At 46.9% G+C, this 24,359-nt stretch overlaps 1 protein-coding gene across 1 annotated transcript in view; it reads left to right on the top strand.

Annotated features, from left to right (window-relative positions):
* The window catches only part of LOC142312827 (uncharacterized), a 253,151-nt gene that overhangs the window by 177,159 nt on the left and 51,633 nt on the right, over window positions 1-24,359 (top strand). The window lies entirely within an intron of this gene.

Raw genomic sequence — 24,359 nt, 5'->3', positions numbered from 1 at the left:
TAGACATGAAAGACTTCACACTGAAGAAATGCCATTTTCATGTAATTTATGTGGAAAGTGTTTTGTCCACAACTCCTCTCTAATTGGACATCAAAGAGCTCACAAAGGAAAACCATTTTCATGTTCTGAATGTGGTAAACGTTTTACCTACAAATCACATTTTCTAAAACATCAGAAAAATCACATTTTAGGGAACTAACTATTTTATTTTGTTAATTCTGTTTTTGGGTACAATTTATCAATATAAATGAACAGTTGCAGTCAAAGGCCTTTTTCACAAGTCAGTGATTCCGGTGCGTATGTCGCCGTTTTTATATGTCCTGGAATCACCGACATACGAAGACTCATTAAAATCACTGGGTCTGCGCACACATTAGTGATTTCTCAGTGACCGTGTGTTCGTGTGGCCACACGTGTGTTTGTGTGTTCCGCACGGATACAAGTCCGTTTTTCTCTGGCACCACAGATGTCACACGGACCACACAATGGTGTCATCCGTGTTACACGTACCAGAGAAAACACAAGCCTGTGAAATAAAATTATTTTCTATACTCCTGTCTCCAGCGCTGCTGTTTTCGCCACTGCTGTCTCCTGCTTTCAGGCTGGCTAATTATGCTTATGAATATTCACTGCACCGCGACCCGGTTGTAGCAGCAGCGGGGAGACAGCAGCAGCACTGGTGACATCAGCACCACAAATAGCAACACCGAAGACAGGCGAGTGTAAAGTTCCTGTTCTCCATGTGCTATCACAGATGGCACACAGAGAACACATATGTGCCAAAATCACGGCACACGGAGGGACATACGCACCTTCAACACGTCAGTGAAAAACGTGTGTGTTTTCACTGACGTGTGAAAGATGCCAAAGCCACATCATACAAGAGAATGAAAGCAGTGCATTTGGAGCACTAAACGAAAAGCATTTATAGCAGTAAATAAGTCTAAACATATGCAATGAAACATCTTGCAAACTAAATAGAATCAAAATAACAAACATAAATTGAACCTACCTTTTTAAAGGGAACATATTGGACATTCTTTATCCTTCAAAATTGCAGTTTTCAGTTATCATATAGAGTCTGTTAGGTGCTCAAATTGTTCTGTAAGAATATTGGTTTGTGTGAACAGTCTACCTTCTTGCAGTCAATGCAAAAATTTGATCACTGCCTACATGAATCTTTTCTTTTTGTTGTTCTTAAGACACCAATAGCACCAAAACTGATTCTCTACTGCTATAGTCTTTGTGTTAATGAATGATGAGTTGATTGTTTGGACATATTAGTTAGAGACTTGTGTTTGGTGGCAACTTGCTTCACTGTGCAACACCTGTTCATCAGGATGATTTTTAATGTCCTCCTACCCTTTTTTATTTAGCCATTTTCATCTGAAGGATTCCCTTTTTGCTGGATATTTTTTCCTTGATCACATTATAATATTCTCTTCACTCAATGAGAATATTTCATAAAGTTGTCAGTAAATGTCCGAGGCTAGTCTAGCACCAATGACCATGGCTCGTTCAACTCGCACAGAATCTGTTCCATGGAAAACTTTTATGCTTTTATCCTGCAGTCTGTGATGTCTAATTCATAAATGGAAAATCTCTAGTCGTGAAAAGACAGATGTCTAACATAAAATTGCAATCCATGTGTATGTAAACTATTTGCATTAAAGAATTCACATACACTGTATAAATGCATGTTAAACAGGTTGTCCTGCATCTCCTATCTGTTTTGATATCTATCATGGAGAGGCACTGCTGTCGATCATGGAGAGGCACTGCTGTATGTGATGGGGACAGTTGCCAGGACAAGAGGATAAGCTCGACATTAGATAGTTGAATTAGCAACTGTCCCTATTGCTTATAGTGTCTCCTTACACAAGATGTCAGATCAGATGTTTGAGGCATCAGTGAGCCCTTTTAAAACGTGTTACTTTTAATTAATAAACATCGTGTAATATTATATTCTTGTGTTTGTATCTATAATTCTTCATGGTTTAGAGCAGAGGTAGGGAACCTCCGGGCCGTATGCGGCCCGTCATGACCTTTTCTGTGGCCCCTGGGCAGATTCCCGGGGGCGGCAGTGCTCTGGCCACCACCGCGGTCTTACCGGTTGCCGGCCGTTTAAGGGTACTTTCACATCAGCGGGTTTTTTGCCTGTAGGCAAAAAAAAACGCAAACCGCATATGACCTGTGGATTGAATGTGCAACGCATGCAACTGCAATTGTTTATTTATTTTAGTGCATCCGTCTACTTTTTATGGCTGCTGCGATGGATGCAGCGGGACACAGAATTTAATCGGCCGGCACTGGAGTCAGCTGAATGGGAGTCAACTGAACTCCTGATCTCACAGCCCGCACACGCTGCGATGGATGCAGGTTAACAGCAGTCTCTGCTGCTGCCGATCACGTGTGACCGTGTGCGTTTTGTGTGGTCAGGATTTCAGCTGAGGACTCCAGTGTCGGACGATTACTTTTTCTTTGTCCCGCTGCATCCATCGTCAGCTGATCTGAACTCAGCTGAACTCCTGACCTCATAGTAGCAGAACAAGTAACCAGATCAGCCGACTCCAGCGTCGGCCGATTACTTGTTCTGTGTCCCGCTGCATCCATCGCAGTGTGTGCGGACTGTGAGGTCAACAGAGTTCAGATCAGCCGACTCCAGTGCCGGACGAACTTAGCTGTCCTCACAGCCCGCACATGCTGCGATGGATGCAGGGGGACACAGAACAAGTAATCGGCCGACACTGGAGGCAGCTGATCTGATTACTTGTTCTGCTGGCTGTCTGGTCATGTGTAGGGATGAGCAGTAAAATGCTCGACTACTCTGGACGAAGTAGTTGTTTTTTTTTTTTTGTTTTGTTTTTTTCCTTTTTTAAATTCATAAAAAAAAAACAACAAAAAGCCAAACACATATATCCTAACCTTAGGGGTAAAAAAATAAATAAATAAATGATGTGGACTTTGCCATGTTTTTGTATGCTAGCCAGGTACAGCAGGCAGGCACGGGCTGCCCCCAACCCCCAGCTGCCTATTTGTACCCGCCTGGGAACTAAAAATATAGGGAAGCCTTTTTTTTTTTTTTTTTTATTATTATTATTTCATGAATTTCATAAAATAATTAAAAAAAAAATGACTTGGGCTTCACCCAATTTTTGTGTCCAGCCAGGTACACTTAGGCAGCTGGGGATTGGAATCCACAGCGCAGGGTGGCCCAAGCTTTCTGGGGCCTTATGCTGTGAATTTCAGTCCGCAGCCACCCCAGAAAATTAAACACCATCTTCTGGCGCTGTATCACACTCTACCAGTGGCCCTGGTGCCGGGTAATAAGGGGTTAATAGCTTTGTTTTACCAGCTGGTATAAAGCTCGTTCTTAATGTCAGGACAAGTTTGACACTGTCATTAAGAATCTCCAATAAAGGGTTAAACAAGACATTACAAAGAGAACAAATACTTTATTAGAAATAAATACACAGCCAAACTTAGGGACTCCATCTTTATTACTCCTTCTCACCCCTCCACGATCATGGTCTTCTGTCTGAGAGAGAGATTTCTGTACTGACCATGCCAGGCTGCTTTCTGGGCATGTTCAGTACAGAAAACAGGATCCTGTCTGTCTGGATCCGGCGACTTCCGATACAGCAGGATCCGGCGCCCATTGAACTACATTGCAGGTACCGCTGCAATCTAACGGATCCAGCAAGATGCAGTATTTTACCGGAGGACAAAAAAAACGCTACAAGTAGCGTTTTTGAAAAAAGGTAAAATACCGCAAAGCACCAGATCTAGTGTGTGCCGCACGCAACAGCATATTGCTGTGATTCCATTGCAAATGCATTGAAATGACAACGCATTTGTAAAGGATCCGGCTTTGTGGCATAAAATGCATCTGTGCCACAGTTAAAAAAAAACGCTGATGTGAAAGCCCCCTTAATCTCCACATGCACTGCTTGCGCGCACCAATGAGCTCTTTCGCTGGCAGGTGCCAGCATGCTCAGGACTTACTTTGTGGGCGGGTTTATTACTCTGCGCTTCCGTCCCACAGCAGCTTCACCGCTTCCAGCATTGTGCCGCCCTATCTCCGGCGCTGTGCCGCCCGCTCTCCAGTGCAGCGTGCCCCCTCCAGTGCTGTGTGCAGCCTCCTCAGTGATGTTCTCTCCAATACTGTGTACCACCCCAAGTGCTGTGTACCCCCTAGTGATGTCTGTGCTCTGTAAGTCCTGTCCGTGCCCCCCAGTCTCCTAGTGATATCTGTGCTCCTTCCCTTAGTGATGTGTGCCCCTTCCCTTAGTGATGTCTGTGCCCCTTCCCTTAGTGATATCTGTGCCCCCCCGTTAGTGATGTATGTGTGTCCCTCCTTAGTGATGTCTGTGTGCCCCTAGTAATGCCTGTGCCCCCCTAGTGATGCCCGTGCCGTCTGTGCCCCACAGCAATGCTTATGCCTCCCCGTGACCTAGTAATGTCTGTTCCCCAGCCCCTCTTGTCATGTATATGCACCCAGCATCTCCTGTCATGTATATGCTCCCAGCTCCTCCGATCATGGATATGCCCCAGCGTCTCCTGTTATGTGTAGTCTCCAGTGTCTCCTGTGATGTGTATGTTCCAACCCCTCCTGTGGTATATACATTACATTTGAGATGCTAGGTGCATATACATCACAGGAGGGGATGGAGCATATACATCACATTGGAGATGCTGGGGGCATATACATCACATTGGAGATGCTGGGGCTATACATATCACAGGAGTGGCTGGGGGTATAAACATCACAGGAGTGGCTGGGGGCATAAACATAACAGGAAGGGCTGGGGGAATATATCTCAGAGGAGGGGCTGGGAGCATATATCTCACAGGAGGGGCTTGGAGCATACAGTGCCTTCCGAAAGTATTTGACACCCTTGAATTTTTCAACCTTTTCCCACATTTCAGGCTTTAAACATAAAGATAAAAAAATTTATGGTGAATCAACAACAAGTGGGACACAATTGTGAAGGTGAATGATATTTATTGCTTATTTTAAATTTTTGTAAAAAATAAAAAACTGAAAATTGAGGCATGTAATATTATTCGGCCCCTTTAAGTTAATACTTTGTAGCACCACCTTTTGCTGCGATTACAGCTGCAAGTCACTTGGGGTATGTCTCTATCAGTTTTGCACATCGAGAGACTAAAATTCTTACCCATTCATAGCTCGAGCTGAGTGAGGTTGGATGGATAGCGTTTGTGAACAGCAGTTTACAGCTCTTTCCACAGATTCTCGATTGGATTCAGGTCTGGACTTTGACTTGGCCATTCTAACACCTGGATACGTTTATTGGTGAACCATTCCATTGTAGATTTTGCTTTTGTTTGGGATCATTGTCTCGTTGGAAGACAAATCTCCGTCCCAGTCTCAGGTCTTTTGCAGACTCCAACAGGTTTTCTTTAAGAATGGCCCTGTCATGAATGACCACTAATGTTCGCTGGTTAAAAGACAATAGGCAGTAGCCTCCTCAAACATGTTTCACCACACTGGCGTCATCAGGGGGCTGAGGCTAATACTAATAAGTTAATCAGCGAACATTAGTGGTCATTCATGACTAGAATGATATAGAGACTAACTACAGACATTTAATCAGTCTGAATAAGAAACTTTCCATTAAGGAATGATTATCTATATCATTTAAAGACAGACCACAGTGTTCTGTGCTTTTAAATAGTATGTCCCTAGGTCTTAAATTATGAAATAAAAGTTATCTAGTTAATTAATTAATATATCAGTCGTTAGTTTAGGGCTTTAGTTGCCAATGGCAAATTGTTAATAGATCCCAGGTGGCTTGTGGAAAACCTTAAATAACACTTTTTACGGATATCTTTGAGAAATGGCTTTCTTCTTGCCACTCTTCCATAATGGCCAGATTTGTGCATTTGGACAGACTCTCCCACCTCCTAGATCTCTGCAATTCATCTAGAGTGATCATGGGTCTCTTGGCTACATCTCTGATCAGTCTTCTCCTTGTTTGAAATGAAAGTTTGGATGGACGGTCGGGTCTTGGTAGATTTGCAGTAGTATGATACTTCTTCCATTTCAATATGATCGCTTGCACAGTGCTCCTTGGGTTTAAAGTTTTGGAAATCTTTTTGTAACCAAATCCATCTTTAAATATCTCCACAATAGTTTCACGGACCTGCCTGTTGTGTTCCTTGGTCTTCATGATGCGCTCTGTGCTTTAAAGAGAACACTGAGACTATCACAGAGCAGGTGCATTTATACGGAGACTTGATTACACACAGGTGGATTATATTTATCATCATCAGTCATTTAGGACAACATTGGATCATTCAGAGATCCTCAATGAACTTCTGGAGTGAGTTTGCTGCACTAAAACTAAAGGAGACAAATAATATTGCACGCCCCAATTTTCATTTTTTTATTTTTTACAAATATTTAAAATAAGTAATAAATATCGTTCACCTTCACAATTGTGTCCCACTTGTTGATTCATCACCATAAAATTTACATTTTTTTATCTTTATGTTTGAAGCCTGAAATGTAGGAAAAGTTTGAAAAATTCAAGGGGGCCGAATACTTTCGCAAGTCACTGTATATCTCACAGGAGGGGCTGGGAACATATATCTCACTGGAGGGGCTGAGCGCATATACCTCACAGGAGGGTCTGGGCGCATATACATCACAAGCAGGGGCTGGGGGCATATACATGTCCCCAGCCCCTGGTGAGATGTATGTGCCCCCAGTGTCTCTGGTGATGTAAGTATCTCCTGTGATGTATATACAGCAGTCCCAGCGTCTCCTATGTGATATATATCCCAAAGGCCCCTTCAGTCATGTATGAGTCTCTGGTGATTTATATACACCAGTCCCTGTGTCTGTTGTGTGATGTATATGATCTACCAATGTTATTATCTCAAAGAGCTGCCTGTGCTCCAGATGGTGACAAACCTGGAAAAGCAGCTGTGAGAAACAACATAAGTATCACCGAACATCACAGCCGCACAAAAGAGAAGCAGCTCCGGCCACCACAGTAGGGGTGAGTTAACTGTTTGACCAAATATAGCCGGTTCATTTTCACATTGATAATTTTATACGGCCCCCAAAGGTTGGCAGAAATTTTCAAATGGCCCCCGGCAGTAAAAAAAAAAGTTCCCCACCCCTGGTTTAGGCTGCTTTCACACTATGTCTTTTTAACATGCGTCCTGAACGTTTTTTTAACGCAGAAACGGATCCAGTGCAAATGCGTTTTCATTTCAATGCATTTGCAATGGACTCGCGTTAACATGCGTTCACCTGCGTTTGCGTGCGTTATAGTGAGGATCCAGCGACTTGCAGTTTTTTAACATCTTTCAAAAACGCTACTTGTAGCGTTTTTGAGCTGCGTCCAACTTCTGCAAATTGCTGGATCCTGACTAAACAGCACGCAAATGCATGTGAACGCTGGCGTGCTGATAGGCAGGATCCTGCTTGCTCTACTGAGCATGCCCAGAAACCAGCCTCCGTGATCAGTCTATCTCTCTCCTCCCTCTGTCTCTCTCCCCCTCTCTCTCTGTCTCTCCCCCTCCCTCTCCCCCACCTGAGAGCTGCGGACACTCGTAACCAAGGTAAATATCGGGTAACCACTTCTCTTAGTTACTCGATGTTTACGTTGGTAACGTGTGCAGGGAGCCCGGCTCCTAGCAGCTGCAGATGCTTGTAACCAAAGTAAATATCGGGTATCCAAGCAAGTATACCCGATGTTTACCTTGGTTACGAGCCTCGCAGCTGTCAGATGCCGGCTCCCAGTCTGGCACGTTTAGTTCCCCTCACTCCCGATCACATGACTCCAATGCCCGCCCCTAAACATCCAGTGACAGGATCCTGCAAAATAAGACATGCGTTTGCATGCATTTTTTGCTGTAAAAGCAGGATCCGCTTTTGCAGCAAAAAACCGTTCAGGACGCATGTTAAAAAGACGTAGTGTGAAAGCAGCCTAAGATGTTAAGATATTGCTACTTTATAGTCATTCCATAAATACTAATGGGAGAGAAAAACTATGAATTTATTTATTTTTTTTTAAATTATTCTTTTACCCCTTCAACCCCCGGCGATTTTTCAAATATTTTTATTTTTCTTTCATCCCTTTCTTCCAAAAGCCATAACATTTTATTTTTCCATCAGTCTTGCCATATGAGGCCTTCTTTTTTTGTGGGACTTTTGAATGAAACTATTAGTTTTACCATATAGTGTCCTGGAAAACGGGAAAATAATTCCAGGTGCGGTGAAATTGTAAAAAGAGTGCAACTGTACATAGTTTTTGTTAATATTTACTATGTTCACTATATGATAAAACTGACCTGGCATTATGATTCCCCAGGTAAGTATGAGTTTGTTGATACCAAACATTTATAGCTTTACTTTTATCTAAATGGTGGGAAAAAAATTCAGAAGTTTGTCCAAAAAGGAATTGCGCTTTTGTCACCATTTTTCGGAACCCATAGTGATCTCGTTTTTCGGTATCTGGGGCTCAGTGATGGCTTATTTTTTTGTGTTTAGAGCTGACGTTTTTAATTATACCATTTTTGGGTAGATGCAATGTCTTGATCGCCTGTTATTGCAGTTTAAAGGGAACCAAACATCAGGATTTTCATGTATAAGGTGCAGCCGTACTGGCACTATCAGGCACAGGCTGTACATACCATTAGGGTGCAGCACGGGTGTTTAGTCAGTGAAATCCAACTTTATAAAGTTTGAAAATTCGTGCACTTTTTGATTGACGTGTGCACCTCTCTCCTAATGTCCGGGCGTGTTATGGACGTTTATCCCCCCCCCCCCCTGTTCCTCCCTCTTGCCGTATGTAAAATTCTCTCTTCAGAAACATGGCGCCGGGGTTGGCGCCTGCGCATAACGCTTATCTTCGGCGTCATGTTTCTGAAGCCCGCTGTACTTAGTATTTGGCAGGAGAAGGCGGCGCATGCACCCTCGCTTCTTCAGATCCCGTTGTGACCGCGGGAGCGCGCGTGGTCACAACAGGACTGCAGAACAGCTGATGAGAGGACGCGATTACCTGCAGATTACCAATCTGATTTCTTTTTTTTTGAAAGTGGTAATACCAAATATGTGTGAATTTTTTTAAATTTTATTTTATACTCAATGGGGCAAAAGGAGGGTGATTTGAAATTTTCTTTTATTTAATATTTTTTAAAAGTTTTTTTTTTTACATTGATTTTACTAGTCCAGCTAGGGGACTTTATGGCTGCACAGTCCATTCGGAGATCCATCCATGCCTGTAAAGGCCCCGTTACGCGCAGCGAGGTATCTAACGATATATCACCGGGGTCACTGATTCCGTGACGCACATCCGGCATCGTTAGCGACGTTGTTGCGTGTGACACCAACGAGCGTCCGTTAACGATGGAAAATACTCACAAAATCATCCATTGTTGACACTTCGTTCATTTTCATAATATCGTTGATTGTTGAGGACGCAAGTTGTTCGTCGTTCCCGAGGCAGCACACATCGCTATCTGTGACACCTCGGGAATGACGAATAATAAATAATACTAAGTTTTATTTCTATAGCGCCAACATATTCCGCAGCGCTTTACAATTAAGAGGGGACACGTATAGACAATATGAGACAATACAAAATAACAAAATTAAGATACCAGGACGAGTGAGGGCCCTGCTCATAAGCTTACAGTCTATGAGGAAATGGGGAGGCACAAAAGGTGAATGCGGGGGAGAAAAGCTTGTCATATATGGTCCAGCCATCGATTTAATAGGGTATTCAAAACCAGCTGCATGAACCCGTCGGTGAGAATTTATACAGGTACAGGGGACAAAAGCTGGAAGTAAATTTTTTGAAGGGTAGAAAGGGATTAAATTAGATCAGGGCAGTGAGGTGATAGCCTAGTCTAAAGAAATGTGTTTTTAGGGCCCACTTAAAGGTGTGGATGTTGGGAATTAATCGGATTGCTCTTGGTAGTGTGTTCCAGAGCATAGGCGCAGCTCGTGAGAAATCTTGAAGACGGGAGTGGGAGGTTCGAATTGTTGAGGATGTCAGTCTTAAGTCATTAGCAGAACGGAGGGCATGGGGTGATAGACAAAGATGAGGGAGGAGATGTAGGGTGGTGAGGAACCGTGGAAAGCTTTGTGAGTGAGAGTGATAAGTTTATATTGGATTCTGTAACGGATAGGCAACCAGTGCAATGACTGGCAAAGAGCAGAGGCATCAGTGAAGCGGTTGCAGAGGAAAATTATCTTGGCTGCGGCATTCAGAATGGATTGGAGAGGGGAGAGTTTAGTAACAGTGAGACCAATTAGTAAAGAATTACAATAATCCTGGCGAGAATGAATGAGAGCGACAGTAAAGCCTGCTTTACACGCTACAATATATCTTACGATGTGTCGGCGGGGTCACGTCGTAAGTGACGCACATCCGGCATCGTAAGGTACATTGTAGTGTGTGACAGGTACGTGCGATTGCGATTGAACGGTAAAACGTTCATCGTATACATGCCGTTGAATCCTGAAGAATTGCACGTCCGGTTGTTCAATGTTCCCGAGGCAGCACACATCGCAGTGTGTGACACCCCGGGAACATTGAACAGATCTTACCTGCCTCCCGCGGTTCCAGCCGGCAATGCAGAAGGAAAGAGGTGGGCGGGATGTTTACGTCCCGCTCATCTCCACCCCTCCGCTTCTATTGGCCGGCTGCCGCATGACGTCGATGTGACGCTGAACTTCCCTCCCACTCCAGGAAGTGGACGTTCGCCGCCCACATCGAGGTCGTATGGACGGGTAAGTACGTGTGACGGGGGTTAATAGTTTGTGCGGCACGTTCAACAAATTGAACGTGCCACACATACGATGGGGGCGTTGCAAATCGCATACGATATCGCATGCAAAATTGCAACGTGTAAAGCAGGCTTAAAGGGTACTTTGCACGTTGCGACATCGCTAGCATTGGCTAGCGATGCCGAGCGCGATAGCACCCGCCCCCATCACACATGAGATATGTGGTGATTGCTGCCGTAGCGAACATTATCGCTATGGCAGCTTCACACGCACATACCTGCTCGGTGACGTCGCTGTGACTACCGAAATATCCCTCCTTCAAGGGGGAGGTACGTTCGGCGTCACAGCGACGTCACCCCGATGTCACTAATCGGCCAGCCAATAGAAGTGGAGGGGTGGAGATGAGCGGGACATAACATCCCGCCCACCTTCTCCCTTCCGCATTGCCGGCGGGACGCAGGTAAGGAGATGTTTGTCGATCCTGCGAGTTTACACACAGTGATGTGTGGACCTGCAGGAGCGACAAACAATATCCTATCTGCGGTCGACCCATTATGAAAATGTCCGACGCTACACAGATCACCGATTTTCGACGCTTTTGCGATCGTTTATCGGCGCATCTAGGAATTACACGTTGCGATGTCGTTACCGGCGCTGGATGTGCGTCCCTAACGACGTGACCCTGACGATATTCCGGATGCGATGTTGCAGTATGTAAAGTACCCCTAAGAGTTTTTGCAGAGTCAACGGTAAGAAAAGGTCGAATTCTTGAGATGTTTTTGAGGTGGAATTGGCAAGAACGAGCAAGTGAACGAATGTGGAGAGTGAAGGAGAGATCAGAGTCAAATATAACCCCAAGACAGCGAGCGTGCTGCTGGGGCGTAATGGTAGAGCCACACACAGAAATGGTAATATTGGGTTTCGGAAAGTAAGGAGAGGGAGGAAACAGGAGAAGTTCAGTTTTTGACATGTTCAGCTTTAGATAGAGGGAGGACATGATGTTGGAGACAGCGGACAGACAATCGGTAGTATTTTATAATAGTCCAGGGGTGATGTCAGGAGACGATGTGTACAGTTGGGTGTCATCAGCATAGACATGGTACGAACTACAGCTTACCTGCGGCCGCCGGCAATGAGGAAAGGAGGTGGGCGGTATGTTACGGCCGCTCATCTCTGTCCCTCCGCTTCTATTGCGTGGCCGCTTAGTGACGCCGCACGAACCGCCCCCTTAGAAAGGATCAGAAAGAACTGTGGAAAAAAGCGCACATAGGGTCTTATCCGATGATAAATGGAGATATAACAAACAGGACAGGTACTCACCTGCTATGGTTGTGACAGGCACAACTCCTGGGAAAGCCAAAACAATTGAATGTAAAGAAAGCGGTAAGCTGCAGCCCCGATAAAGCCGTGGAGAAAAACAATTGAGATAAAGGAATCGGGTTTGATGCTGCGCTAAAAACCACAATATCCAAGGTTGTAAAAAAATCTTTTTCTTTATTTCCAAAGGTCTACGCGTTTCAAAGGCATGTCCGCCTTCTTCATCAGGACAAGGAAAAAATAAAGGCTGTTCTTTTATTTTTTCCTTGTCCTGATGAAGAAGGCGGACATGCCTTTGAAACGCGTAGACCTTTGGAAATAAAGAAAAAGATTTTTTTACAACCTTGGATATTGTGGTTTTTAGCGCAGCATCAAACCCGATTCCTTTACCTCAATTGTTTTTCCCCTTAGAAAGGAGGCAGTTTGCCGGCCACAGCGATGTCGCTAGGCAGGTAAGTCCGTGTGATAGCTCCTAACGATATTGTGCGCCACGGGCAGCAATTTGCCCGTGACGCACAACTGACGGGGGCGGGTGCTTTCACCAGCGACATCGCTAGCGATGTTGCTGCGTGTAAGGCTCCCTTTAGCCTCACGTCTGCTGATATGATCAGCAGACGTGTAGGGATTACTGCGGCTTCGCTGTCGGAGCCCACGGTAACTGGTGGGTGGCGACTTAAAACGTACATCTATGTCCTAGGTCATGAAGGGGTTAATAAGGTAACTTACCTTCATAGGGCATATTCATATTAAATGGGCTCTGTTAGCAAGTTTCTTCAATTAATCTGAAGACAGCATGCTGTAAGAGTTAAAACAGAGAATTAAGCCCTGCGTCTCTTATCTCAAAGTCTAAGGCAGCAACCACAGAGGAAAAAAGTCCTGCACCACAAAGCGTTACCTTGCGGGGTGTCCAACCAGCATGGGAATCGGCTCAGGCACTCCGTGATCCCGGCTCAGAGGTGCACGTCTATTCAGGTAAAGAGTTCCATATATAGTCCATTGAAAAGATGAGACGGACGACGGCCATTTCGCGTTTAATCACGCTTTGACGGGTCATGATTAGACGCGAAACGGCCGTCGTCCGTGAGGGGGCCTGCACCTAGCTCCTCTCCTGCTTTTTACTATGCACCGGTAATTCAATAAAGAATATCTATTGGCACATCCCGGAGACTGCGGTCTCATTTCTTCTATGGATTATCTCAAAGTCTGCAGTTAGTTTAAGCCGCTCAGCTTTATCATTAGTGCGTCTAAGGAGCATGTGAGCTCCGACCTTTCTATGATTAGTAGCTTCTGTCTATGGAAATATACACTGAAAGCCTGGTGTGGGCGGGGGCAGCTCTCCTAGCACTGCTACATGCAAAATCTAAAATCTTGGCCAGTGTCAAAACGCCTACACCCTATAATCTAAGTGATACGTCGTTGAACTCAGGGCCTCTTTCCCTACACCATGCTGCTCTCAGATGAGGTAGCAAAAACCTACTGACCGATTCCCTTTTAACCATATTACGCAGGGGAACTAGACTAGAAATTTTCTCATCCATCTAATCACTATGGTTTTTATGCTAGAAAATGTTCTATATAGCAATATACATGTATGATGCCACTCAGTGGCGTAACTAGAGTTTGATGGGCCCTGGTGCAAACTTTGGACCGGGGCCCCCCTCCATGTACACAACACTTAGGGTACGGGATAATGATGCTGACACTTGGCTTTTACCCACAGCACCCAGGTTTCCCATGATCTAAAATCCCTCTATCAGCACCTAGCTTTCCCATGCTCTGTCACACATCTTTCCCTCAGCACCCAGCTTTCCCATATCAGAGCATGGGAAAGCTGGGTGCTGAGAGATGTATAGCAGAGCATGGGAAAGCTGGCTGCTGAGAGATGTATAGCAGAGCATGGGAAAGCTGGGTGCTGAGAGATGTATAGCAGAGCATGGGAAAGCTGGGTGCTGAGAGATGTATAGCAGAGCATGGGAAAGCTGGGTGCTGAGAGATGTATAGCAGAGCATGGGAAAGCTGGGTGCTGAGAGATGTATAGCAGAGCATGGGAAAGCTGGGTGCTGAGAGATGTATAGCAGAGCATGGGAAAGCTGGGTGCTGAGAGATGTATAGCAGAGCATGGGAAAGCTGGGTGCTGAGAGATGTATAGCAGAGCATGGGAAAGCTGGGTGCTGAGAGATGTATAGCAGAGCATGGGAAAGCTGGGTGCTGAGAGATGTATAGCAGAGCATGGGAAAGCTGGGTGCTGAGAGATGTATAGCAGAGCATGGGAAAGCTGGGTGCTGAGAGATGTATAGCAGAGCATGGGAAAGCTGGGTGCTGAGAGATGTATAGCAGAGCATGGGAAAGCTGGGTGCTGAGAGATGTATAGCAGAGCATGGGAAAGCTGGGTGCTGAGAGATGTATAGCAGAGCATGGGAAATCTGGGTGCTGAGAGATGTATAGCAGATCATGGCAAAGCTGGGTGCTGAGAGATGTATAGCAGAGCATGGGAAAGCTGGGTGCTGAGAGATGTATAGCAGAGCATGGGAAAGCTGGGTGCTGAGAGATGTATAGCAGAGCATGGGAAAGCTGGGTGCTGAGAGATGTATAGCAGAGCATGGGAAAGAGCCCTCCCTTTTCCCTCAGCACAAAACATTCCCATCCCATACTTGTATCTTTTTCCTCCCTCATATATAGTTCTCCAAATACTATAATGGCCCCCACATAGCCTTCCATATAGTATAAAGGGTCCCACATAACCCTTTATATATTAGAATGCACCCCCATAGTCCTCCATGTATTATAAAGCATTTCCCATAGTTCTCCATATTTTATACTGCACCACAGTCCCCAATGCTTTATAATTCACCCCCACAGACCATGTGTAAGGTAGCCTCCATAGTCCTCAATATATTATAATGTAGCCCCCATAGTCCTATATGTATTATAATGCAGCCCCATAGACCTCCATGTATAATGTGCTGCTATAGTCTATGTATAAGGTGTCCTTCATGTTTATTATGCAGTCCCATAGACCTCCATGTATCATGCAGCCAGCACCCCCAGGCCTCCATGTATTATGCAGCCAGTCCCACCAGGGCCTCCATGTGTCATGCAGCCAGCCCCACCAGGTGTCATGCAGCCAGCCCCACCAGGGCCTCCATGTGTAATGCAGCCAGCTTCCTCCGGGCCTATATGTGTCATGCAGCCAGCCCCCCAGGGCCTCTATGCGTCATGCAGCCAGCCCCCCCAGGGCCTCTATGCGTCATGCAGCCAGCCCCCCCCAGGGCCTCTATGCGTCATGCAGCCAGCCCCCCCCAGGGCCTCTATGTGTCATGCAGCCAGCCCCCCCAGGGTCTCCATGTGTCATGCAGCCAGCCCCCCCAGGGCCTCCATGTGTCATGCAGCCAGCTTCCCCAGGACCTCCATGTGTCATGCAGCCGGCCCCCCCAGGGCCTCCATGTGTCATGCAGCCAGCCCCCCCAGGTGTCATGCAGCCAGCCCCCCCAGGGCCTCCATGTGTCATGCGGCCATCCCCCCCAGGGCCTCCATGTGTCATGCAGCCAGCCCCCCCAGGGCCTCCATGTGTCATGCAGCCAGCCCCCCCAGGGCCTCCCTGTGTCATGCAGCCAGCCCCCAGGGCCTCCATGTGTCATGCAGCCAGCCCCCCCAGGGCCTCCATGTGTCATGCAGCCAGCCCCCCCAGGGCCTCCATGTGTCATGCAGCCAGCCCCCCCAGGGCCTCCAGGTGTCATGCAGCCAGCCCCCCCAGGACCTCCATGTGTCATGCAGCCAGCCCCCCCAGGGCCTCCATGTGTCATGCAGCCAGCCCCCCCAGGGCCTCCAGGTGTCATGCAGCCAGCCCCCCCCCCCAGGTGTCATGCAGCCAGCCCCCCCAGGGCCTCCATGTGTCATGCAGCCAGCCCCCCCAGGGCCTCCATGTGTCATGCAGCCAGCCCCCCCAGGGCCTCCAGGTGTCATGCAGCCAGCCCCCCCAGGACCTCCATGTGTCATGCAGCCAGCCCCCCCAGGGCCTCCATGTGTCATGCAGCCAGCTTCCCCAGGACCTCCATGTGTCATGCAGCCGGCCCCCCCAGGGCCTCCATGTGTCATGCAGCCAGCCCCCCCAGGGCCTCCCTGTGTCATGCAGCCATCCCCCCCAGGGCCTCCATGTGTCATGCAGCCAGCCCCCCCAGGGCCTCCATGTGTCATGCAGCCAGCCCCCCCAGGGCCTCCCTGTGTCATGCAGCCAGCCCCCCCAGGGCCTCCCTGTGTCATGCAGCCAGCCCCCAGGGCCTCCATGTGTCATGCAGCCAGCCCCCCCAGGGCCTCCCTGGGTCATGCAGCCAGCCCCCAGGGCCTCCATGTGTCATGCAGCCAGCCCCCCCAGGGCCTCCATGTGTCATGCAGCCAGCCCCCCCAGGGCCTCCATGTGTCATGCAGCCAGCCCCCCCAGGGCCTCCATGTGTCATGCAGCCAGCCCCCCCAGGACCTCCATGTGTCATGCAGCCTGCCCCCCCAGGACCTCCATGTGTCATGCAGCCAGCCCCCCCAGGACCTCCATGTGTCATGCAGCCAGCCCCCCCAGGGCCTCCATGTGTCATGCAGCCAGCCCCCCCAGGACCTCCATGTGTCATGCAGCCAGCCCCCCCAGGGCCTCCATGTGTCATGCAGCCAGCCCCCCCAGGACCTCCATGTGTCATGCAGCCAGCCCCCCCAGGGCCTCCATGTGTCATGCAGCCAGCCCCCCCAGGGCCTCCAGGTGTCATGCAGCCAGCCCCCCCAGGGCCTCCATGTGTCATGCAGCCAGCCCCCCCAGGGCCTCCATTTGTCATGCAGCCAGCCCCCCCAGGGCCTCCATGTGTCATGCAGCCAGCCCCCCCAGGGCCTCCATGTGTCATGCAGCCAGCCCCCAGGGCTTCTATGTGTAATGCAGCCTGCCAGCCAGCCCCACCAGGGCCTCCATGTATCATGCAGGCAGCTTCCCCGGGCCTATATGTGTCATGCAGCCAGCAAAATAAAAAAACAAGTACCTCTCAGCTCCTTCTGACCCCTGCGACTGCGGTAGTTATGCCCCTGCCCCCATATGTCACACACCCTGCTCCCCATACAGCCTGCACCCCCATATCACACACACACCCTGACCCACATATCTCACCCTGCCCGTACCCCAACTTACCCCTCTCAAACACTCTGCACCCTTCACATGCTTCTGTCACAATCTGCAGCCCTCATATCCCACTCACCCTGCAGCCCCTCCCCTCATGTCCCCTCTTTTCTCATTACCACTCATGTGTTCGAAGTATCTTCTCCTGCTTTCTCCCCGGCATCCTGTGTCTCCTCCCACACAGTCACATGGGCGTGACATCATCGCAGGTCCTGGTAGGGATGGTTTCCGTCTGCCGTGCAGGAGCACATCTCCTCTGCAGCAGGTCAGGAACGCCTGGTGGCCTCTCCAGGTCAGGGGCCCCTCTGCCCCCCTGCAGACACTGGGCCCCCCTGACTCACAGGCCGGCCCCCTAACGGTCGCGCAGTCGGCCACTACATAGTGGCACTACACATAGGGGCCCGGCAGCCGGCTCTGCAGAGCGGCTGCCGGGCCCCTATAACCCTGCGGGCCCGGTCGCAGTGGCGACCTCTGCGACCGCGATCGTTACGCCCCTGATGCCACTGCTCATTATTATGAATGAGGCTGCAAGGGTAACTGCAGGTCATTTCTCACAGTCTGTGATGTCAACACATGACCGGTCGCGAGAACTTCAGGGCCTCACAAGCGATAATAGAGTGTCGTCACCGACTGGCAGTGACCCTGCAGGAACTCGGACCCAAGGTCCCGCAGGGTCACTGCTGTATGAGAAATACTGTTGGGGAGAAAACACATATCTATCTATCTATCTATCTATCTATCTATCTATCCAGCCATTATCTATCCCTCTATCTATCTATCTATCTATCTATCCATCTTTCTATCTATCATCTATCTATCCACTATCTAGCTATCCATTATCTATCTAGCTATCCATTATCTATCTAGCTATCCATTATCTATCTATCTATCCATTATCTATCTATCCCTCTATCTATCCATCTATCTATCCATCCATTATCTATTTATGAAGAAGGAAATAACAACACACACTTTTTTTTTTTCTTCAACGTGCTTTATTGCATTGAAAGCTTAAAAACACAGGTACCAACCCGCGGAAAAATCGCATGCGGTTTTCAGGTGCGTTTTGCTGCGTTTTTTTGCCGCAGGTATGGTAATCTTTCAGAGGGTGTGGAATTTTCTTAAGAAAATTCCATTTTCTAGTGCGCACAGGATCTTACAGTCAAAGGGGTGACAGATTCTCTTTAAGTAATTTTGCTTTAAGAGGAAGGAGCACAGTAGGTCTGTGCCTGGTGTCTTACTGGAAAGGTGGGGCTATAAAGAGGATAAAACTCTCATCTTTACCTCTGTCTCTCACCAGGAGAACTGCAGGAAGGATTTTTGCAGTATCAGGGAGTATTAGGCCTTGTTCACAATTTCTGCAGAAAATGGTTGTAACCTTTCTGCAGACATTCCCCAGCAAAACCTATGGAAAAAAAATAGCTGTGCGCACACTGCGTTTTTTTCTCAAGAACATTCTTTTTGCCGAATTTATTGAGAAAAAGAATGCGCATGTCACTTCTTTTCCACAGGTAGTATTTTACCCCTTTGACTGTAATGTAATCATGGAATACCAAAGAGAATAAAGCAGGTAGCAAAATATGTGCGTTTCATTGCGTTTTCCTGCGTTATTCCTTCGGTATTTATCGTTTCTCGGGACATAGTGTTCATCACTACCCTGCGTTTTGCAAAGAAGTGATGTCACTAAGAGAGGAAGAGGACATAGAGCAGAGAGAAAATACACACACAGATCACACTCACACACAGACACATACATATATAATGCACAGACACATACAAAACAGCAAAGTACGTTCGGAGGGCTGATATTTGGCCAGATACTGCTCCCCATATAAAGTCTATGGGGACCAGAATCGGTGAGCAAGCGCTTCATACTTACCGATCACCGGGTGGCTGGCACACTGCTCCGGCGGCTTCTCCTGCTTTTGAAAATGCCAGTCGCTGATTATTCCATCTCATATTCACTGCTTCCCCCGCCCACCGGTGGCTGTGATTGGTTGCAGGCAGACACTCCCCCACGCTGAGTGACAGCTGTCACACTGCAACCAATCACAGCTACCGGTGGGCGGGTCTTTATCGTGCAGTAAATTAAATTAAAAAAATAACTATGTGCGGTCTTCCCCAATTTTGATACCAGCCAAGATAAAGCCACACGGCTGAGAGCTGGTATTTTCAGGATGGGGAGCCCTACGTTATGGGGAGCACCCCAGCCTAAAAATATCAGCCAGCATCCGCCTGGAATTGCCACATCCATTAGATGCGACAGTCCTGGGACTCTACCTGGCTCATCCCGATTGCTGTGATATGGTGGCAATCAGGGTAATAAGGAGTTATTGGCAGCCCACTAGGTCCTAGGTTAATCATGGCAGGCGTCTATGAGATATCCCTCATGATTAACTTGTAAGTAAAAGTAAATATACACATACACCCGAAAAAAATCCTATATTTGGAATAAAAGACAAAAGAAAACACCCTCTTTCACCCCTTTATTGAAATCCCCAAATACCCCTCCAGGTCTGGCGTAATCCACACGAGATCCCATGAGGCTTGCATACTGCTCTTTCGGCGTCTGAGAGCTAGTACTCAATGCAGCTTCGTTCCGTGAACGAGGCTGCAGGAGTAACTACAGGTAATTTCTCACGGTCGGTGATGTCAACACATTACCGCTAGCGAGAACTTCGGGGCCTCACAAGTGGTAATAGAGTGACGTCACCGACCGGCAGTGACCCTGCAGGAACTCAGACCCAAGGTCCTGCAGGGTCACTGCTGTATGAGAAATACTGTTGGGGGGGGGGGGGGAAACACATGCATCAGAAATAAAAGCTGTAATATCTATCTATCTATCTATCTATCTAGCTATCCATCCATTATCTATCTATCTAGCTATCCATCCATTATCTATCTATCTATCCCTCTCTATCTATCTCTATCTATTTATCTAGCTATCCATTATCTATCCCTCTATCTATTTATCGATCTATCCATTATCTATCTATCTATGAAGAAGGAAATGACAACACACTTTTTTTTTTCAACGTGCTTTATTGCATTGAAGGCATAAAAACACAAGTACCAACCTGCGGTAAAACCGCATGCCGTTTTCGGGTGCGGATTGCTGTGTTTTTTTGCCGCAGGTGCGGTAATCTTTCAGATGGTGTGGAATTTTCTTAAGAAAATTCCATTTTCTAGTGCACACAGGGCTTATTACTGGGGTTATCACCTCACATTACATATTATATGAGCACATTCACCTCAGACATCATATACTAGTGTAGTATCAGCTTCTACATCCTATATGGAATCAATATTACCTCAGAAATGAATGTAGCCGCCATGTCCCCTCATGTGTCTGCTACATCTTACCTCACACACTGCAGATGGTGCTCCTGTGTGACCACACTACAGACATAACTGGTATATCACACATTACTGCTGTATTATACATATTGTTCATTACTTCTGGGCTGCTGGTGACTGATTATAAGGGGAACAAGGGCTTTGTGCAGATACCTGCCATCACTGTATAATAGTGGGGACAGAGCAATGTCTGCCATTACTCTGCACTCTATAGGGGAGCTGGGCAGTCACGTGTACTAGAGACACTGGTGAGAGGAGAAGCCGGGGTGGGGGTGTTATATGTACGGTATATGGTGGGGCCTGCATTCATTGCTGTGTGCTGATTATTGACCATTTCCCAGTTATGTATTCTGGTTACTATATATATATATATATATATATATATACAGTGCTCACAAGTAGTATTCAACCCCCTGCAGATTTAGCAGGTTTACACATTCGGAATTAACTTGGCATTGTGACATTTAGACTGGAAGTGTGAAATGCACTGCAGCAAAAAAGAATGTTATTTCTTTTTTTTTTTTTTTAAATTGAGAAAAGTTTATTCAGAGGGTCATTTATTATTCAACCCCTCAAACCACAAGAATTCTGTTTGGTTCCCCTAAAGTATTAAGAAGTATTTCAGGCACAAAGAACAATGAGCTTCACATGTTTGGATTAATTATCTCTTTTTCCAGCCTTTTCTGACTAATTAAGACCCTCCCCAAACTTGTGAACAGCACTCATACATGGTCAACATGGGAAAGACAAAGGAGCATTCCAAGGCCATCAGAGACAAGATCGTGGAGGGTCACAAGGCTGGCAAGGGGTACAAAACCCTTTCCAAGGAGTTGGGCCTACCTCTCTCCACTGTTGAGGCCACTTTACACACAAAGATAAATCTGTGGCAGATCTGTGGTTGCAGTGAAATTGTGAACAATCAGTGCCAGGTTTGTGGCTGTGTACAAATGGAACAATATGTCCATGATTTCACTGCAATCACAGATCTGCCAAAGATTTATCTCTGTGTGTAAAGTGGCCTTTGGGAGCATCATCCGGAAGTGGAAGGCTTATGGAACTACTGTTAGCCTTCCACGGCCAGGACAGCCTTTGAAAGTTTCCTCCCGTGCCGAGGCCAGGCTTGTCCGAAGAGTCAAGGCTAACCCAAGGACAACAAGGAAGGAGCTCCGGGAAGATCTCATGGCAGTGGGGACATTGGTTTCAGTCAATACCATAAGTAAGTACTCCACCGCAATGGTCTCCGTTCCAGACGAGCCCGTAAGGTACCTTTACTTTCAAAGCGTCATGTCAAGGCTCGTCTACAGTTTGCTCATGATCACTTGGAGGACTCTGAGACAGACTGGTTCAAGGTTCTCTGGTCTGATGAGACCAAGATCGAGATCTTTGGTGACAACCACACACGTGACGTTTGGAGACTGGATGGCACTGCATATGACCCCAAGAATACCATCCCTACAGTCAAGCATGGTGGTGGCAGCATCATGCTGTGGGGCTGTTTCTCAGCCAAGGGGCCTGGCCATCTGGTCCGCATCCATGGGAAGATGGATAGCACGGCCTACCTGGAGATTTTGGCCAAGAACCTCCGCTCCTCCATCAAGGATCTTAAGATGGGTCGTCATTTCATCTTCCAACAAGACAACGACCCAAAGCACACAGCCAAGAAAACCAAGGCCTGGTTCAAGAGGGAAAAAATCAAGGTGTTGCAGTGTCAGTCAGCCTAGTCAGTCTCCTGAACTTAACCCAATTGAAAACTTGTGGAAGGAGCTCAAGATTAAAGTCCACATGAGACACCCAAAGAACCTAGATAACTTGGAGAAGATCTGCATGGAGGAGTGGGCCAAGATAACTCCAGAGACCTGTGCCGGCCTGATCAGGTCTTATAAAAGACGATTATTAGCTGTAATTGCAAACAAGGGTTATTCCACAAAATATTAAACCTAGGGGTTGAATAATAATTGACCCACACTTTTATGTTGAAAATTTATTAAAATGTAACTGAGCAACATAACTTGTTGGTTTGTAAGATTTATGCATCTGTTAATAAATCCTGCTCTTGTTTGAAGTTTGCAGGCTCTAACTTATTTGCATCTTATCAAACCTGCTAAATCTGCAGGGGGTTGAATACTACTTGTAGGCACTGTATATATATATATATATATATATATATATATATATATATATATATATATATACACACATACATATATATATATATCTATATATATATATATGTATGTGTATATATATATGTGTGTATCCCTCAGTTATATACTGATTATGCTATGTATTCTGTACAGATTCTGTGTATCCAGGCTATTCTCACTGTACATATACGTATCTGTATATGACATATGTTTTGGCGATATTGCATACAGTTCACACACTGTTCGATGGGGGTACTTACTCACTTGTTGATCTTCAAGGTGGCGATAGGAAACACAGTCCATCCAAAAGTCCAATCGGTTTATTAACAGGACATAAACCGCACTTCAACAACGTAAAGCAAAGCCTCTTCCGGCTTAAAGGAAAACCTACAAACACACAGTTTTACGGTCTGTTTAAGACCTCCAACACACATCCGTTAAAACCACGCACGTGTAATAGGGGCCGTTTTTCAGGTCCATGATTCTTTTTTTTGTCCGTTTTTATGGTCCGTGTGGGCTTTGTATGACCGGCGTATGCTAGCCGTGTGTGCGTGTGATGTTTAACTGACGTGTGAATGTTGTTTCCGTGTGAAATGTTCCGTGTTTAATGTAAAATGTCGTTGATACATGTCGGCTGACAGCAGACAGAGTTGCGCGCTGAGACGCCTGCCATGATTAATCTAGGACTTATTGGCAGCTATGGGCTGCCATTAACTCCTTATTACCCCGATTGCCAACGCACCAGGGCAAATCGGGAAGAGCCGGGTAGAGTTCCAGAACTGTCCCATCGAATGGATGCGGCATTTTTGGGTGGCTGCTGGCTGATATTGTTAGGCTGGGGGGCTCCCCATAACGTGGAGCTACCCATCCTGAGAATACCAGCCTTCAGCCGTGTGGCTTTACCCTGGCTGGTATCAAAATGGGGGGGAAAACCGCACGTCGTTTTTTTTAAATTATTTATTTATTTATTTATTTATTTTTTACTGCACAGTATAGACCCGCCCACTGGTGGCTGTGATTGGTTGCAATGAGACAGCTGTCACTCAGCGTGTGGGGTGTGTCCAACTGCAACCAATCATAGGCGCCGGTGGGCGTGGAAAGCAGGGAATACGAGATTGATTAATGAGCGGCCGGCTTTTTCAAAATAGTAAAAGCCGCCGGAGCAGTGTGAATGCCGTGCAGCGCCGCGCTGGTGATCGGAGATCGGTAAGTATGAGAGAGGGGGGAGACTGACCAACAGACAGAGAAAGGGACAGACAAGACAGAGAGAGGGACCGACCGACAGAGAGAGACCGACCGACGGACTGAGGGAGATTGACCGACCTAGACAGAAAAAGAAAGAATAGCCGACATCACTACAAAAAAGCACAAAACGTACACGGAGCATACAGAGATGCATCCGTGTCACGTACTTGTGCGCACCAAACCATTGACTTTCATGGTGTCCGTGTGTGCGTGTAGGAAACGGACATGCTGCCGTGCAAAACGGAAACACATACGGATCACGGACTCGGACGTGATGAAAAACGCAAGTTTGACCACAAACATAGATTAACATTGGTGCACGGTTGTCCGGGTCTCCAGTATATACGGAAACGGACAAAACACGCACGTTTTTAAC

This window comes from Anomaloglossus baeobatrachus, chromosome 5, assembly GCF_048569485.1.
Source record: "Anomaloglossus baeobatrachus isolate aAnoBae1 chromosome 5, aAnoBae1.hap1, whole genome shotgun sequence".
Lineage (NCBI taxonomy): Eukaryota > Metazoa > Chordata > Amphibia > Anura > Aromobatidae > Anomaloglossus > Anomaloglossus baeobatrachus.
The sequence above is the reverse complement of the archived record's forward strand: the minus strand, read 5'-3'. Positions and strand labels throughout refer to the sequence as shown.